The sequence below is a fragment of the Schistocerca piceifrons genome, chromosome 4 (genome assembly GCF_021461385.2).
Source record: "Schistocerca piceifrons isolate TAMUIC-IGC-003096 chromosome 4, iqSchPice1.1, whole genome shotgun sequence".
NCBI classification, from domain to species: domain Eukaryota; kingdom Metazoa; phylum Arthropoda; class Insecta; order Orthoptera; family Acrididae; genus Schistocerca; species Schistocerca piceifrons.
Window position 1 is genome coordinate 377295471 of NC_060141.1, and position 12081 is coordinate 377307551.

Consider the following 12081-nt stretch of genomic DNA (forward strand, 5'->3'; position numbering starts at 1 on the left):
TAGGAGAAGTCTCCATGGTCATGGAACGAGTCAATACATGAAATTATAACACGATTGTAGAAACACATAAAATGAAACAAGTCGTTAGTTTAAATAAAGAAAATCAAGAATGTAACACTGGAATTTGCTTAATTTTTTATCTCTTCCAGGAGCTCCTCGACAGAATAGAAGGAGTGAGCCATGAGGAAACTCTTCAGTTTAGACTTAAAAGTGTTTGGGCTACTGCTAAGATTTAGAACCAATGAATTATGATGCCACTATAAAAAGCTTATTTTCATCATTAATTACATAATCTACTGTTTGGATGTATCTTTTATCTCCATGAACATATCACAAAACAGATGAACACAGTGCAACCATAAGCTGGGACAATGACAGTCATATTACCACGTTCTTGGTATCTGTTGGTCGGGCAGGTTATTCCACATCACTGGTTCCTGCCTTGCAAATGTGGTGCAAGTCATAGAGGAAGAGCAGCTTAGACAATTCTTATGACGCCATAAGGACAAAGGAAAACTTGTTACATACAGACTCTACTGGAATCTGTTAATACGACCGACCGTTTTTGGACTTAGTCTATATCAATATAATTGTGAACAAGAGTACAATATAATAAATGTTGTTTAACAGAAGCATCATATTTATTTTGAAAACTGGATGTTGGACTTCGTAATATTTAACTTCCAGGAGTAACTGCAGCACTTCGAAAAACAAAGTTCAATCAAAAGAAATTGGCGAGTGTGTTGAAATAATAATGTGAGCAAGAGTCAATAATAGAAAGTCTTGGCTCTATTCAGACTTTACTTAACGGCCCGATATCACGGTAAAGAACTAGCGAAATACCACGTGTGGTAACCATAGGCAACAACATAGAAAAAATATTGCTGGGAGCCAATAACATTTACAGAGAACAAGAACTGTAACCAGAAATTTGAAATTTCGAAGAGAACTGGTGAATTTTGAGTATGCAGATTTGAGTGGTTTGATATCTATTGTCAATAGTAATGATGTGCAATAGCCAAAATTACACTGAAGTCCATAAATCAATTGGTAGCATGACATATCAAGCATTCTGAAGAAATTTTGATAGTCAGTATCTATTTCTAAATTTTTTGACTACAATCATAACGGAGAAGAAAATAACTAGTCCACGAGTCTAAAGATTTCAACTACAACCACAGAGGGCTTCGATTGTATTAATCCCACAACAGCCTACAACAGCAGTTGCAGATCACAGCTGCAGAATGTCAACCTGCATTAGTGGCAGTATCTAATGCACACTCATTTTCTGCGATGCAACTGACCTACACACTGATCCAGTTTCCTGTCAGCATCTGTGCACAGCGAGATTCTAGTGAGCTTTATAAAATCAGGGTTTATTATTTTCCAACAGCTCTTTTTTTTTGTGCTGCTTGTGTTGTGCGGAAACTGTAAGTAGTTTTGCAGCCACAATTTGTGAGTGTACTATAGCATTATAGCTAGCCTTGTTACAATATTAAGCTGAGACCAATTAAAAAATGTTGTTATGGACGCAGTATGCCCATGGTGACAAGAAAAATGGATGCAGTTATCCCAGCTTGGTTTACAACATTTAGTACATGACTAAGTAAAGAACTACAGGAGATGACTGCTAGTATAAAAATACCAAACACGGCACTCCGACAAACAAACATGACACTCAAGAATACTACAACGAATTAAAGAACAAAATAAAAACAAAAAACTGGACACCATAGAATACTAAAACCAAATTTTTTAAAATGGAATAAAGACGACAAACATTCACACTAGAACAGTCTATCAGTTAGTCACATTGGGAAATCCAAGAACTACAGAATAGTTTATCGCAGTTACAGACGAAACTTTCCACCTTACCAAAGGAAATAAACTCGGAAATGTTGAAACAGTGCAATTTACTTCCAAATGAAGTGAATGACCAATTTAAGAGATGTAAATAAGGACTGGAAACAAGAATTAACTGAGCAGGAATTTAACAATTCATGATGAAATCTCTAGCACTTGTACAGTTGAAAGAGTTAGAACAAAGCCAAGATTTGGATGAAGCCACTGTCTCAATCTCTACAATTACTGGTTTGGAGGAGGATGTAGTTTATTTAGTAGATAACGAAGTACAACAAATAGATTCAATTATCTGTATGTTCATCTCACTCCACGATGAAAATAAATAGAATGGAGTGAAAAAAAGGATGAATTAATTAAAACTACAGAAATAGATCTGAAGCAAATTTTCACATGTCAGTGGGAGTGCACTAAGGTGCATCATGCTTCAAAACCTAGGTTTGATATGTACACAAACTGAAACGATGCTGATGAAGATTTAAGACCCCAGCACAGTCTCTGTCAGGGGAAGTGGAATAGTGGACATATAAAAAACATATTGTGATCTTTATTGTTTTTGTATGAAGTGTTTAAAAAGAGCTGTGTATCTGAATGGTGCATTATTCATTTTACATTTATGAAAGTGTTTTACATAACATATTATGCATTTTATTATATGTGGATGCAGTAAGGTTTATTAATAGTGTAAGCTGCCAAAATTAAGTATGCTACTTTATGTAGGTGCTTGATGCTGGATAACAACAGGCGTACTGTTCAGCGACAGTCGGGAGCCTATATTTAAGATGTGTTTATTGCCCAAATCCTGGAAGTGGTTCAATTATTTTATGTTGAGGACACCATAGGGCATGTCTAATGTAGTCTGCCTCTCAAAAAGAAATATTTGAATTGAAAGCATTTTCATTTAATTTATGATGCTAGTTAAGATTTTTACAATTTTATTTACTCTTATTCGATTACCTGAGGAAATAGCCTTTTCTACACAGTTATTTGTTTGTTGTTGGTAGAGAGGAATACTGAGAACAGTGTTAAGATAAAACTGTGTCAATGTGTAATGTCAGTAAAATCCAAAAATGTATATGTTTAATACATTGCTGGTTCAGTGACAAGACATAAGAGTTACATTTATCCCTCACAGGTGTTAAACCTAACACATGTTAATTCACATAATCACTAGATTGGGATTTAATATTTGCTGATATTTTATTGTAGATAAGACTACTTCGTAGTGTGTAGGGCACCTTATATTACATGCAATTACATAAATATTTGTTATGTAATTGGATGAGCATCTTACTTTGACCTAAAGGCTCTTAGTAATGACTAGGATATTTGACTTGAGATTATTTCATTCGATTATTATTTATTTATTGTTATCTGAAGGAATTATGAAATATAAAGGAAGATTATATTTGACATATTGTTTAAAGAAAAACATGACGTGGGTACAGATGATTCCAGAGTTTCATACTGAATTACCTCACTTGTCAACTGGACTTTTCTCCACAAAAAGTTCATAGGAGAACTTTTGACAAATTTTTTTGTGGCCTGAAATAGAAGGGATGTCAACTAGCGAATTGTAAGTGTCTGTGTCTTTAAATTGTGCCTGTCTGAAACTTGATGTGTATTCTTTATGGTTAAGTAGCAATCTGTCTTTTCCTACATTGCTGATATTCTTACCTGAAGTTTCCATTTTTAAATTATGATAAAATGGTAGAACAGAATTTAAATAGACACGAACAATGTCAATTGAAAGAACATAATTTAAAAGCAAGTGTCCCTAATTTGAAACTTAATGACATGGTGCTAGTGAAAGCACAGTTAAAGAATCATGCATGTTTTTCCCCTGTTATAAAGATCCATACAAAATTACTCAGATTCTACATCTGAAGGCTGTTTTCTTAGTAGACCTATCAAGTGGAAAGGAAAAAGCCTCTGTAATATAGACATGACCAAAAGACGTGTCATAAGAACCACCACTTTATAACTACAGTAGCGCACAAATTAATTGGTACAAGCTCATATTGTACAAGGAATTTAAGTAGGTTAGTTGTCGGCAATTTTATCTCTCCAATTGTTCGACTCTTGGTGGGCTATTGTTGCCTTGACAATGAACAACGATTGTAGATCACCTCCAGTTCAATTGAGTGCTCGTATATGTTATTTCTGTGCTCTCGACAAGAAAACTGTGTGTTGAAATGGACATTTCTTCTAAGAAATGGGCAAAAATAGTTGCTCTTCATGATCACTCATCAATGACTATAAGAGACATTGCCTCTGTTGTTGGTGTGGGAAAAATCTCGCATTTCAAGACTTATTAGGGCACGTATCGATACTACCACATTGTCTCCATAGAGAAAAGGCAGATGACGAAAACTAAGAACCACCTACAGAACGGACAGAACTCTACTTAGAAACACTAGACTTCATCCTCACAAGACAAGTAAGGACTTTCAAAAAGATTTAATGGCTACTGGAGCTGAAATTGACCTTTCAACAGTATGGCGTAGGCTTCTGGATGGAGGACACGAGGCATGAAAGCCAACAGAGAAGCAGTTGTTAACCGTCATGAAGGAAAAACAGTTGGCACGGGCCAAAATGTATAAATCTTGGGCCTACAATGACTAGCAATGTGTAATTTTCAATGATGAGTCACACAGTATTGTTCAAGGATACAGAGCAAGGACTATCAGGTGAATCACCCATGAGGCAGTGAGAACTAAGCATCTTTAACAGACTGTAAAATACGCTCCTGAAAATGTTTTGAGGTTTCTTCGCTGCAAGTGGTCCACGGGCACTAGATACAGCTGATGGTATGATGTATTCAATCAAATACATGGAAATACTGAAGTACAGGATTGTGCTGTTCCTACAGACCTCTGCAGATGTTGGGGGGGGGGGGGGGCATTTTAACATGATCTGGTCCCGTGTCACTTCTAATGCAGTCAAGATGTTCACGGAAGAAAACAACATTAATGTACTTCAATGGCCTGATAATTCACTAGACCTAAATCCCATTGAGAATTTGTGGAATACTGTGGAAACATAGCTTGGTAAAATGGACTGTTCAACAAGACAATGCATGTTAGCAAATGCGGTGAAAGTGTGGTTTCATGACAAATTATGAAACATTTGTTCTAACATGGTCGAATCTATGCCACAACATGTTCCAAAGCTCATTAGTTATCAATATTCAATAAGCTACTACCTATATTATACACATAGTAATAAATTTGTACAGAAAGTTTAATTGTCTTGTCCCAATTAATTTGCACAATACTGTAAAATAGTTTTACATTAGTATGTTGCAAACAACAAATTAACAAAATTTAGCCAATAAATACACCGCAGAATGTAGATGAGTTATTTTCCTTTTTTTTGAGTGGAGCTGGAGGTTTGTTGAGTCACTTTTGATGGGGGGAAAGAGGGGTGGGGTATCGAGGAGGATATACCTTTAGCTACGAAGTGTAAACATGGTTGGCTAACATCTAGGTATGAGTGTTGCATCATATAATAGGAGGGCATTCATTGAAACGTACAGTAGGAAGATATACAAAGTTACAGTGGTGTGTATGTACAGAAGAGTAAAATAACTTAAAAACCTTGAAATGCATGTCTAAAAGGAGAAGGTAGATCAGGTAAATGCTATTAACAGGATATTGTACCCCAACCATATGTATGTAGAGGGTGGTGCAAAAAGAACACACGGATCTGACTTGCATATAGTATCAGTGGTGGGAGTGGAATCGTTGGCTGAGGGACACATTTTGTAGGTGAGCGTTCAGTTTCAGTCACAATGGATCATGCACCATCGCATTTTTGCTGTTTAACATTTCTTCAAAAGTAATGACTGATCACAGTCCAACTGCTTTTCTGTACACACTTCAATGATCCGCAAAATGGTTAAATAACCAATCGTAACACAATATTGCATTGGGTTGCTCTTTTCGCACAACTGGGTCAGTCATGAAGCACACATCGCCCGGTCATTCTCGCAAGGTGCAAACACAGGAAAATGTCGATAGGGTAAGAACATCTGTTCTTCAAAGTCTTCGCTGCTCCACTTGGCGTGCTCCAGCTCTGGACTTATCTCTGCGCTCGCTGCAGCGCTTCCTGAAGGATGAGTTACGTTTTAATCATTACAAAATTATGATCATGCAGAAGCTTCACGACCCTGATTACGGTGAACAGAGACAGTTTTATGAGAGAATGCTTGATGTTCTTGCTGCTGCTGATGTGTTGTTGATGAGCGATGAAGCACACTTTCACTTAGACAGTCACTTAAACAAACAAAACTGTCTCTATTGGGTAGAAGACAACCCGCAAGAAATGCATCACAAACCACTGCACAGTGCAAAAGTGACAGTGTGATGTGGAATGTCCTAAGTGGGTATCGATGGGCTTCATTTTTAAGAAGAAGGTGGTGTTAGTGTAAGAGTGAATGCTGCATGTTATATTGCAATGCTACACAATTTAGTGCAGCCACAACTGGACACTATAGGGATAAACATGGCAGACATGTGGTTCCAACAAGGTGGAGCCATAGTTCACATGGCTAATGATTCAATGGCAGAAGTTCGAGAAATGTTTCCACAACACATGCTTCCTCATTTTGGCCATGTCCTCTAGCCAGCATGCTTGCCACATTTATCCGTTTATGACTTCTTCTTAGGAGGTTATCCAAAAAGTAAAGTGTAATGGAACAAATCTTATACACTTAATGATCTGAAAGTTGCAATACAGCAAGAAACTACTGCTGTTTCACATGACATGCCGACAAACATGATGGCAAACTTCGAAGAAAGACTTAATATGTATTCACAAAGAATGCCGCTATCTGCCTGACATATTTAAAACGTGAAAAATGTGACAATTCACGGATACATTACCAAATGCAGTGATGTGAGTACATTTTGCATGTTATCAAAACAGAGCCAATTATACTACCGTATTTACTCGAATCTAAGCCGCATTCGAATCTAAGCCGCACCTGAAAAATGAGACTCGAAATAAAGGAGAAAAAAAAAAAAAATCCCGAATCTAAGCCGCACCTGAAATTTGAGACTCGAAATTCAAGGGGAGAGAAAAGTTTTAGGCCGCGCTTCCAAATCGAAACAAAGTTGATCCATTGTAATATGAGACACAATTTAGGCCGAATGAATGATGACACAGCTACAGTAGTTCGGTTCGAGTCGTGAGCTTAGCAGTTAAGCTATACCAGGTAGCCATTGCTATGCGTCAGGCGTTCCGTCCGTATTTATACGGGTACCCTTCCTTTTTCACGTGCTTAGTCTGGTTTGAATCTATTTGCTTATTTTGCTTTGATCTGATAAGTGCCGTTTTCTTTGTTATAGGTGTTTACGTCACTCTAAGTTGAAAATGCATTACTGTACTGTGTCATGCATTGTTTGTCGCATTCTGATAGTGCGTGTTTACGGCCTGTCGCCGCTCGCGGCATGACTTGCTTTTGTGCGTGCTACCGCCGCTTACAGAAAAAGAGAGAGAGAGAGAGAGAGAGAGAGAGAGAGAGAGAGAGAGAGAGAGGAATCTTCTCATTAGCGAAACAATGGCAAGAGACTGCTATTTGTTGTTACTTACACTGATGCTTTCTTTGATAATGATCAACAAGAACCAAATGATAGAGGATGTTCTGAATGAGAGTTTAGCGAAAATTTTTCTCCGTTTGAAAATCTTTGCGGCCGCTTCTTTAGTACATCAAATTCTGCACAGAAATTAGTCATCTTAGATTTAAAAATCTAGTCAGTTGCCGTGCTTCATTTCTGACAGTATCACTATTACACATAAGAATAATACGAATATAAACATGACACGATACTTATATTCTTCCGCGTTTGCTGTTGTCTCACTCTAGTTTCGTAGTTTATTGGGCAGACAGGATTTAAATAAGATAGCAGCAAACACGAAAGAATACATGGCAAAATGTTTATATTTGTATTATTCTTATGGTGAAGAGAATACTGCATGTGATTCACATTTCATCAGGTTCCTATTAGCAACCACCTCTTCTCACAGGTAGGAAAAAATTCAGAACGTAGAGTTGGCCACATTGACAAACATCCCAAACAGTCTTACCAGTCGCACTTTCGTAGTACATTGAAATTCTGCTACATTCAAAGATGAACAATACGAAATTTGTATTTACTTCGTTGGATAATGTATGAAAATGCAGTGGTCGAAACTCGGGGCGGAGAAAAAAAAAGCTCGTCTTCCACTTTTTTTTTTTAAATTTATTTACTGACGCAGAGGTTTTGGCGCCAGTATTTATCTTTGAGCCTACAAAGCATGCCTGTGTAGCGCTACATATATTCGACGGCAGAAGTTAGTTGTGGCGGCACCTACCAACATTTTTAAGAACTTCTGCCTGCTTTGCACTCGATTGTAAGCCGCAGGCGGTTTTTTGGATTACAAAAACCGGAAAAAAAGTGCGGCTTAGATTCGAGTAAATACGGTAGTTTGAAGTTGATGCATTCTTTATGTGCCACTCTGTAGGTATGTAGGTATGTGTGGGTGATGTGATGGAAAGTACAGGTGGACATAAACGAAAAGGATGACCTATTATAGAGATGTTATCACTGTAGATAATTAAATGATTGTGTAGGGATAATCTTTCTGTGTAAGGAAGTGTATCTTGACAGCTACTATGTAAGTTGATATCATTAGTTTTCAGGTTTCTTCAAAGCAGTAGTTTTCCTGCGTAAAGTCAAGTGCTGGCACGCCAGGTGGGAACGGTAGAGCAGAGAGAGCTTCGAGACATCAGCCAAGTGCACAAAGGCCGAAGCCTCTGCAGGACGACAACCCGATGGCAGCACCCTCGACATGAAGAAGACATACATGCCGTGCCGCTTAACTGCAGCCCAGTTGTAGACCAGAAGTTCTACAACTTCCACAGTGACATCAAGATTAGGCACTTGTATAGCAGCGACTTAGGAACTGCATCACTTCTCTTGTATTATGAAGGGACCTCTTACTTTGTCACCATTTGCTTGTGACACATCATTGTAAATTTTCAAAGTTAAGTATTGTCATTTAATTTTCTGAAATAAAACTCATTAATCCGATTTGCTTGAATTGTTGTCTAGTGATCAGAGAAGCAGGTTTCTACGGCACCCCATATTTGACGACTAAGCAGGACACAAAGTAGATGAATTTACACAAGTTTGTTAATCTGTTCCAAATGGTAATTCAAAGGTGATATAATAAAGAGAAAAGGTGTCCGAGTTAAGTATGCTACTTTCCAGGTTTGGAAAGACAGGAACCTGATTACAGAATGCTGAACAACAAATACTTGTTAACGCTTCAATACCACCTCTGGTTCAGTGGCAGTTTATGAATGCTGAATGTGTTTGACGAGGAAACTGGCCTCATAACAATGAATATGGTATTCCCTGTAACAACTAAACAAGAAACTATACCAGTATAGCTCTGCAAGTTTTATAGTGTCTTAAATGGTCCTCCTAGAGGAATCTCTGTTCTCTCTTTACTTTTCATGCCTGAGGTGTATCATTCGTCAAGTGATTACCAAAAGTTTTATGACCATTGTTAGAAAAGCCTGAGTTCTGGAATAAATGTACACGAATAGATGAAATATGGGCGATTTGACTACATGGCTACTGGGCTGATGGTCCTAAGAATGAATAGTGTACGAAAGAAAAGCATGAAATACTATAAAAAAACTGTAATGATCTGTATGGGTAATAAATATTTGTTATCTGATGTCCCATATACATAGTAAAAGAATGATTATCTGACAGATGTGTTAAGAAACTTGTCAAAGCAACAAAGGCAAATAATTGCCTACAATTACTAGCTTATAATTCATTGCTGAAGCCTCCAACATATTACTCCTGTAAGGCGAATAAAAACTTTTCAAACTTTTGAAGGGGCATTAAGCAGTCATTTCACCCAAACGTATTTGTGAATTGAGCAAGTAGAAACTTTGGTACAATTAAGGAAGTCCATTTGTCATACATATTGCAGTAATTTTTTTTGTGCAGAGACATATTTTTAGCCGAAAGTACTAATATACATATAAGGTGAAGTCAAATTTCACGCACCTGACAATGATTTAACAATTATTACGCAAATGTCTTATCCTACATGAAATTCTCTCTTCCATGTTGGATGAATGATATTATGTATTACTCCCAACATTTCCACAACCATCTTTAGAGTAGCACAAAACAATGTACTCTTACTGCCTGCCCACAACACCACCACCAATAACAAAAAGAAAAAAAATATGGGGCCTAAAGATTTCTGAACAAGATTCCCTTTCCTGCACTGAAAGACAATTTACAAAACACAAAAGCATTATATGTCGCATAGGCAGTCCATATGGGATCCACATCAAGTGCCCCATCCATGTCAACTTCATATGAAGGACTAATAATTTGTTCTTTCAATTTTATGATCCTCCAAAACAGAAATTTGATTTTATTAACACAACACACCTTAATATGTTTTCACTGCAACTGGAAAGCATGCCTTCTAATTTTCACAACTCTTTCACCATTTATTACCTGTACTTTATTCACTTTTCTCTCTCCGTTACATGGATTCTCATTTTTAGCTACTTTTAGTAGTAAAAGTAACGTGGCTGTTCTTCAAATTTCTCTGTTATCTTTATAACTATTTCACTAGTTACCCAATAAATCTTTTGTACATTCCATTTCAGTACAAACACTATTTTTCCTAATTAACTTGACACTTTTTATTAGGATTACCAAGCATCTACAGATATATAACAAATATCACTGTAAAGAACATTTCATAGAAAGGTTGGCAATTTTCTGTCCAAGTCCATTGCTATTTGGAGAGGAACAAAAGTGACTGTATTGCATGTCTCAGTATTTGCCTTTATTTCTGGAACTTGTTCCCATGATGCCTGTAAGACATGTACAAAAGAGGCAGCAGCTGTCATGAAGTCTCCCTAAGATATAACTTTTATAAATTTATCCAATAGGGTTTCATGATAATGTCATGTCTCATCCAAGGATCTCCATTTCAAGTTCTCCAAATCCCTCAGTCGCACTTTTCTTAGAACTACTGCACCCTGTTGATACTGCATGGAGGAATCAAATGAAAACAAGCTTTAAAAAAAAAAAAAAATTGAACAAAAGTGGAACGCAAGTGTATCAATTTTCAACAGTCTATTCTCATGAGGAAAAAACTAAAATTTGGGTGTGTGTGCAGCCATTCGTGCACCACCTGTTGCAACTTTTCATCACTTCTTTGAGTGGTCCAAACTTAGGGTAATCACTCAGTGTGAGGTCAGATGAATATGGAAGATGTGGCAAGAGTATCGAAGTGCAGGTCTTCAATGGTTGCAAGTGTTGCACTGGCAGTATGAGGACAAGCATTGCCATGTTGCAAAATCACACCTGTAATGAGAAGCCCTCGTCACTTTGTTCTTATTACATGCCGAAGCTGATTTTTTAGTATAGGAATATGATGCACTGGTGTTGGGGTTTCCCCTAGTTGTGTAGTGTTCCAAGAGAACACCTCATTCATCCCAAAAGGGTGTCATCAAAATTTTCTCTGCAGATACCTACATCTGGAACATCTTGTGTTTTGGTGGTGCTTGTTCTCTTCGTTTTGGGTTGGTGGTAATGTACCAAGGTTTTGACTCTTGTAATGACTTTTCACGAAGATGCCATCACCTTTTGCATCAAAGTGCCAAAAAAGTTCTTCACAGACATCAATGTGTCGCTCTTTCAGTTCTGGAGTAAATTGCCATTGCATCCATAATGTGTCGCTCTTTCAGTTCTGGAGTAAACTGCCATTGCATCCATCTTGCAGACACTTCACGCAACTTAAGCATTTCATGAATGATGTGATGTGCTGAGCCATGACTAATGATAAGATCTACAGCTATTTCATCTACCATCACACGATGATTCTCCATCACTATGGCTTCAATGGCCACGATAGACTCTGGTGTCACAATGAGATGTGCCTGACCTGGATGCTGAGCATCTTGTCACAAAAGTAACACCCTGGACCTTCATTCACTTATGGATTTCAACAGGTTTCATATCTTCACTGTTCAGAAAACAGTATGACAGAACGCTATTCATCCTTGTTGCAGGTGGGCGGCCACGTAAATGCTGCTGCTTGGAGGACATACCTTACATCAATGGTAGCAGTACTGCCAACTTACAGCACAATGGCGTGAAATGTCTATATTAAATAACATTTTCAAAA

General features: G+C 37.5%; 1 protein-coding gene across 7 annotated transcripts in view; it reads right to left on the reverse strand.

Moving 5' to 3' along the window:
• LOC124796343 (CCR4-NOT transcription complex subunit 1) overlaps positions 1-12081 on the reverse strand; it is a 126607-nt gene that overhangs the window by 55718 nt on the left and 58808 nt on the right. The gene's annotated exons all lie outside the window — the stretch shown is intronic.